We start from the raw sequence: 6,936 nt of genomic DNA on the forward strand, positions 1-6,936 counted from the left end.
TTTAAATCAATGTATGGCTTTATGTGAATAATATAGCAAGACTATTTTCACATAATTTTGAAGAAAAAATTCTAGGCGAGGACATCCATTAGTCAAAAGTCTTATTGACACATATTTACTATGTGTTTTGTGGCCTTATTTCAGAAATTTTAGTTTTTAGTTTTTTCAATATCCATGCATAAACATTATTCTCTCAAAAATGAAAACATGTACATACATGTGGCTCACATATTATTGTAGCCCTGTTTGTGCTTTATAGAGTGAATTTACACCTTTGCCATTAATATGTTTATAAGCAACTGAAAAAAGCACAAATGTCAGGGCATGTCAGAACATCTCAAGGGCCCAGAAAACCGCTCAGACTCCAGAGGGTTAAGAAATAACTGTCGCTATAAATTTCTCAGAATACAATAGTGGTCAAATTCTGAAACTTGAGTCTTATATCTTTTTAATGATGTATAGTTTGTCAAGGTATAACATTAAATCTGATAGTAACTTTGAACTATATATAATTAAAACCGCTTCAGTGCGCCCGCGCTCTGGCAACGGTTAACAGGTTAATCATGGATGCATCATTTTCCTCATGTTTAATTTTGTAACTGGCTTCCCCGGTCATAATTATTTGACTTCTGGACATTCTTGTGATGTCTGTCTCTCTTACACCCAGTTCCCATGTTCTGGACTCGTAGTTATAGTCTGTAATTAGGAAGCTCATATTTTTAATTTCAGTAATAATTAATTGTTCGGCTGAGCTGCGTTCATACTGTCCCTGTCATTTCACAAAGATGGTTTGCTTTGGGTCATTTAGATTATGTGAGACAACTCTTTCCCACACATCCAAACAAGTGATTTGTCCCAGTACCTGACCTAATACAGATCCAATCTCCAGCGGGTCTGTATAGGAGGGGCTACCAAGCCCTGACAACTCACAGTATCGATATAGCCATGCTTGTTCATCATCCTCCATTAATTGGATCGGATTACTAACCCATGCGGTCATAATTTTACCCTGTGAAACGCATCCCATGGCTAATTTCGATTTTCTGGTTAACCAGACTTCTTTCTTACTGACAGTCTGGACCCATTGCTGCTCTTCTAGCTGTTCACATCTGTTGCACAGTTCCAGTTTAGAATCTCTAAACTTACAGGAACATTTTGAGCCTAGTACAATTTACATTTACATTTACATTTAGTCATTTAGCAGACGCTTTTATCCAAAGCGACTTACAAGTTAGGACTAGATTAAGCGAGTCATCATGAAGAGGCAAAAAACAAAAGCAACGCAAGAAGTGCTCAAGATACGAAGTTCAGGCATTATTCAGAGTAGCATAAGCCCAATAAGTGAGGTTTTAGAGGGAAAGGTTTTTTTTTTTTTTTTTTTTTTTTTTTTTTATGAGGTTAAGTGCTCACGGAAGAGATGGGTTTTCAGCTGTCTTTTGAAGGTTGTCAGGGATTCTGTATTCCGGATGAGGGAGGGGAGAGCGTTCCACCAGCATGGAACTGTGAATGAGAATGTTCTGGACAGTGATTTTGTGGCTCTCTGTGATGGAACCACGAGACGTCGCTCGTTGACCGATCGTAGGCTTCTGGTAGGGATGTAGGCTCGTAGTAGTGAGTGAAAGTAGGAGGGAGCTGAGCCTGTGATAGATCTGTAAGCGAGCGTCAATGCCTTGAACTTGATGCGAGCAGCGAGAGGTAGCCAGTGCAGAGAGATGAACAGAGGAGTGACGTGGGCCCTTTTTGGCTCGTTGAAGACAAGACAAGCTGCAGCGTTCTGGATCATCAGTAGAGGTTTGGTTGCACATGATGGAAGTCCAGCCAGAAGAGCATTGCAGTAGTCAAGCCTAGAAATGACCAGGGCCTGGACGAGAAGTTGTGTTGCATGCTCAGTTAGGAAAGGCCTGATCTTCCTGATGTTGTGCAGTGCAAACCTGCATGATCGAGCTGTCTTTGAAATGTGATCTGTGAAGGTCAGCTGGTCATCAAACGTTACTCCCAGATTTCTGACCGACCTTGATGGGGTGATTGATGATGAATCTAGCTGGATAGTGAAGTCGTGCTGTAGAGACGGATTGGCAGGGAGGACGAGAAGCTCAGTTTTTGCCAGGTTGAGCTGCAGGTGATGTTCCTTCATCAATGTTGAGATGTCCGCCAGACAGCTTGAGATCCGTGCAGCTACTGTGGGATCATCTGGTTGAAATGAGAGGAAGAGCTGTGTGTCATCAGCATAGCAGTGGTAGGAGAAGCCGTGTGCTTGTATGATGTGTCCCAGTGATGTGGTGTAGATGGAGAAGAGGAGGGGTCCCAGCACGGAACCCTGAGGAACACCTGTGGTCAGTTGATGCGATCTGGATACCTTGCCTCTCCATGCGACCCTGAAGGACCTACCTGTGAGATAGGACTCAAACCAGTGGAGGGAAGTTCCTGTGATGCCCAGTGATGAGAGGCTGGACAGAAGGATCTGATGATTCACAGTTTCGAAGGCAGCGGACAGATCTAGGAGAATGAGGACTGAAGATTTGGAAGCAGCTTTTGCGATCCGTAGGGCTTCTGTGACTGACAGTAATGCAGTCTCAGTTGAGTGCCCTTTCTTGAAGCCAGATTGGTTGACATCCAGCTGGTTGTTTAGAGACAAGAAGGATGTTACTTGGTTGAACACAGCTCTTTCAAGTGTTTTCGCAATGAATGGTAGGAGAGAGATAGGTCTGTAATTGTCTACAAATGATGTGTTTAGTGTTGGTTTTTTAAGCAGTGGAGTAACCCGAGCCTGCTTGAATGCTGTAGGGAAGGTGCCAGTATGGAGGGATGAGTTGATGATGTGTGTGAGTGCTGGTAGAAGTGTGGGAGAGATGGCTTGTAGAAGGTGTGAGGGGATGGGGTCTAGAGGGCAGGTGGTAGGATGACTGGAGAGGAGAAGTGTAGATACTTCTTCCTTGGTTAGCAGGGAAAAGGAGGACAGAGGGTTATTGGCTGTGGAAGGGGTCAGTCTGGGTTCCTGTGTGTGTGGAGCTGAGAACTGACTGCTGATAGTTGTTGTTTTGTTGGTGAAGAAGTTTGCAAAGTCGTCAGCAGTTAAAGAGGAGGTGGGTGGTGGTGGAGGTGGACAGAGGAGAGAGTTGAATGTCTTGAAGAGTGATCGTGTGTTGGAGGAGTTGTTGATCTTGTTGTGGAAGTAGGAAGATTTTGCAGCATGAACATCAACAGAAAAGGAAGAGAGGAGAGATTTATACATACTCAGGTCAGATGTGTCTTTTGATTTGCGCCATTTCCTCTCCGCTGCCCTGAGTTCGGTCCGGTGTTCACGAAGAACCTCAGACAACCAGGGGTTGGAGGGAGTAGCGCGTGCTGGCCTGGAGGAGAGAGGGCAGATAATGTCTAGAGAAGAGGTTAGAGTGGAGCATAAGGTATCCGTTGCGGTATTCACATCCAGAGATGAGAATTGTGAGGGTGAGGGAAGAGAAGATGACACGGCCGAGGAAAGATGAGAGGGAGAAAGTGAGCGCAGGTTGCGCCTGAAAGAGACTGGTGGGGGGGTTGGTGGTGCAGGGGTAGAGAGATGTAGACTGAAAGTAATGAGGAAATGATCTGAAACATGGAGAGGTCTCACCAAGATGTTGTCTGTGATGCAGTTGCGTGTGTAAACCAGGTCCAGTTGGTTGCCTGATTTGTGAGTACCTGTGGTGATAAGTCGTTTGAGATCGAAAGAGGCTAGGAGAGAGATGAAGTCAGTTGCATGCGGCTTTTCGAAATGGATGTTGAAGTCACCGAAGACTAGAAGTGGGGTGCCATCCTCAGGAAAAGAGGACAGCAGCACATCCAGCTCCTCTACGAAGTTTCCCAGCTGACCTGGGGGGCGATAAATTACTACAATATGGATCTTATTGGGAGTTGTAAGTGTAATAGCATGATATTCAAATGAGTTGTTGTTGCATAGAGAAGAGAGTGCTGAGTATTTCCAATTGTTAGAAATGAGAAGCCCTGTACCCCCACCCCTCCCAGACTGGCGAGGGGAGTGAGAGAAGGAGAAATTGCTAGAGAGAGCAGCGGGGGTTGCTGAGTCTTCTGGACGAATCCAGGTCTCAGTCAAGCCCAAGATACTAAGAGTAGAATGAGATGCAAAGGCTGGAATAAAGTCAGCTTTATTGACTGCTGACTGACAATTCCATAGACCCACGGAAAGAGAGAGAGGTGTGTGCGAGGATGAGAGAATGGGACGTAGATTAGCAGTATTGCGCTGCATTTTGCGTGTGATGAAAGGGCGTTGCCGAGAGATAACAGGAATGTATTGAAAGCACATGTTGAGGAGGGTGAAGAATACGATAAAAAGTGGGAAGGGAAAGGGAGAAGGAGATACTTAAGTGCCTTTCTGGTGTCCTTGCTCGGTGGAGTCGCGCAGGTAGAGTCGCTGGTCTTTACCCGAGTCGGTCTTCACACGAGGAGGCTGAACACGAGAGCTGAACGCTTCTGCTGACGCTTCCGCGACAGCGCGCAAATTACATAGATATAGATATAATGCTATCACTGCTTGAGTGAGGACAGCTGTCTCAGTCGGCCAATTAAGTCATAAAGCGAGAATGGGGCAAATCGAAACTGCTAGGAGTCAATACTTAAGTGCTATTAGAACTGCAATAATAATAATAATTTCCACGCGCGGCCATTGATTAATGTAGCAACGCGTCTAAATAAAATACAGAATTATGTGAAGTTAAAAAAGGAAAGTAAACAGAGAATCGAAGATAGTCTTACCTTGAGTCAAATACAACACTGAAATCGCTGCCTGCTGCCTCGCTGCCTGCTGTGAGTGTGTTTGTTTGCTTCGGTGCTGTAAGCTCCGTCTTAGCCTTGTATTTCTTTGTTTTGAACCATCATTTACTACCATTTCTAGTTGTTTATACTACTACATTTTACCCAACATCTCTGATTAAACTGACATCGCTAGCTTCTGCTATTAGTACTACTAGCACAAAACGCTAGTAATTCGCTAGCCTGTTAACGCGCCACCCGTGCGCTCGGCTATTTTTATTTATTTATTTTTCTCTCGCGCGTCCGCGCCTTTGAGTTCATAAAAGCTCAGGTGAGTAAGAATCAGTCAACAAACACGGTGAGTAATGTCTTGTCCTGTTATTGTCACCTGCACTTCATGTCACATGTTTAGCATAGACTTCTCTGTTGGCAATATAGGATTTATATGTGATAAATGTAAGGAGACAGTTAGGCTGACAGAGAAGATTTCAGAATTAGAAACACGCATCCAAACTTTAATTGAGGATAGTAAGAGTGCCAGAGCTTCAGATGTTTTGGATGCGCATAGCATAGTGAACTCTTTACATGAGTCGGTTCCGGCTGAAGTAGAGCCTGTGCAGCCGGGCAAATGGGTGACAGTGAGGGATCGCTCTAGTCGCGGATCAAAAAACCACTCTTCCGTTCCGATTACCATAACAAATCGATTTGCCCCGCTCAGTGAAACACCCACTGAGAATGATTGTGCCCTAGTTATTGGCGATTCTATTACACGGAACGTGAAAATAGAGACACCAACCACCATAGTCACATGTTTGCCGGGAGCCAGAGCGCCTGACATCAAAGCAAATTTAAAAGTGCTGGCTAATGCTAATCGTAAATTCTCTAAGATCATTATTCATGTCGGCACTAATGATGTTCGACTCCGCCAGTCGGAGATCACCAAAATTAATATTAAAGAGGTGTGTGAACTTGCAAGTACGATGTCAAGGACTGTAATTTGCTCTGGCCCCCTTCCTGTTCGCAGGAGTGATGAGATAGTTAGTAGATTGTGTTCGCTTAACGGTTGGCTGTCGAAGTGGTGTCCGCTTAATAATATAGAATTCATAGACAATTGGAAAAGTTTTTGGGGCAAACCTGACCTGTTGAAAAGAGATGGTATTCATCCCTCCTGGGATGGTGCTGCTCTTCTCTCTAGTAATATGGCACATAGTCTTAGAGCTCAAACATGACAATCTGGGGCTCAGGTCAGGAAGCAGACAGACTGGCTAAACCGACCGTCTGCTAGCGGCCTCGCGTTACCAAGGTCAGATAAATCCCATCACATAGAGCCTCTTTCACCTAGCTATCATCATATAGAGACTGTGTCTGTTCCCCGAATTTGGAAATCCAAAAAACGTTTTAACCCATCTAAGGTTAAAAATTTAATTGATGTTCAACAAATAAAAAACAGCTATAATACAGATGAGCAAATGCTAAAGCTTGGGTTGCTGAATATTCGATCGCTTACTTCAAAAGCACTCATTGTTAATGATATGATTTCAGATAATAACCTAGATGTTCTGTGTTTGACAGAAACCTGGCTAAAACCAAACGATTACATTACTTTAAATGAATCAACCCCGCAAGATTACTGTTATAAACATGAGCCTCGTTTGAAACGCAAAGAGGGTGGTGTTGCTGTAATTTATAGTAATAGTTTCAAAACCACTAAGAAATCAAGTTTTAAATATAATTCTTTTGAAGCATTGGTGCTTAATGTAAAATATAGTGTAAACGATAAATCACGTTTGAGATTTGTGCTGGCTACTGTATACAGGCCACCAGGGCACCATACATACTTTATCAAAGAATTTGCGGACTTTCTATCAGAATTAATATTGACTGCAGATAAAGTACTAATTGTTGGTGATTTTAATATACACATCGATAATGAAAAAGATGCATTGGGATTGGCATTTAAAGACATTGTAAATTCAATTGGAGTTAGACAACACGTGTCAGGACCTACTCATCGTCGTAATCATACTCTAGATCTAATATTATCCCACGGAATAGATGTTGATGCTGTTGAAATTCTGCAGCAGAGCGATGACATCTCAGATCATTATCTAGTCTCGTGTAATTTGCATTTAGCCAAGGCTGCAAAGACAACTCCGTGTTTCAAATATGTGAGACCTATCACTTCTGCCACTA

General features: G+C 43.4%; 1 long non-coding RNA gene across 1 annotated transcript; it reads right to left on the bottom strand.

Moving 5' to 3' along the window:
• Window positions 1–2,483: 2,483 nt before the first annotated feature.
• On the bottom strand, window positions 2,484–4,459 carry LOC311094047. Its single transcript, XR_014608549.1, has 3 exons — window positions 3,676–4,459; window positions 3,235–3,350; window positions 2,484–2,617 (listed from the first exon to the last, which is right to left on the bottom strand). It is a non-coding gene; the product is annotated as an uncharacterized lncRNA (long non-coding RNA).
• Window positions 4,460–6,936: the final 2,477 nt, after the last annotated feature.

The sequence above is a fragment of the Abramis brama genome, assembly GCF_963993115.1.
Source record: "Abramis brama genome assembly, chromosome: 12".
Lineage (NCBI taxonomy): Eukaryota > Metazoa > Chordata > Actinopteri > Cypriniformes > Leuciscidae > Abramis > Abramis brama.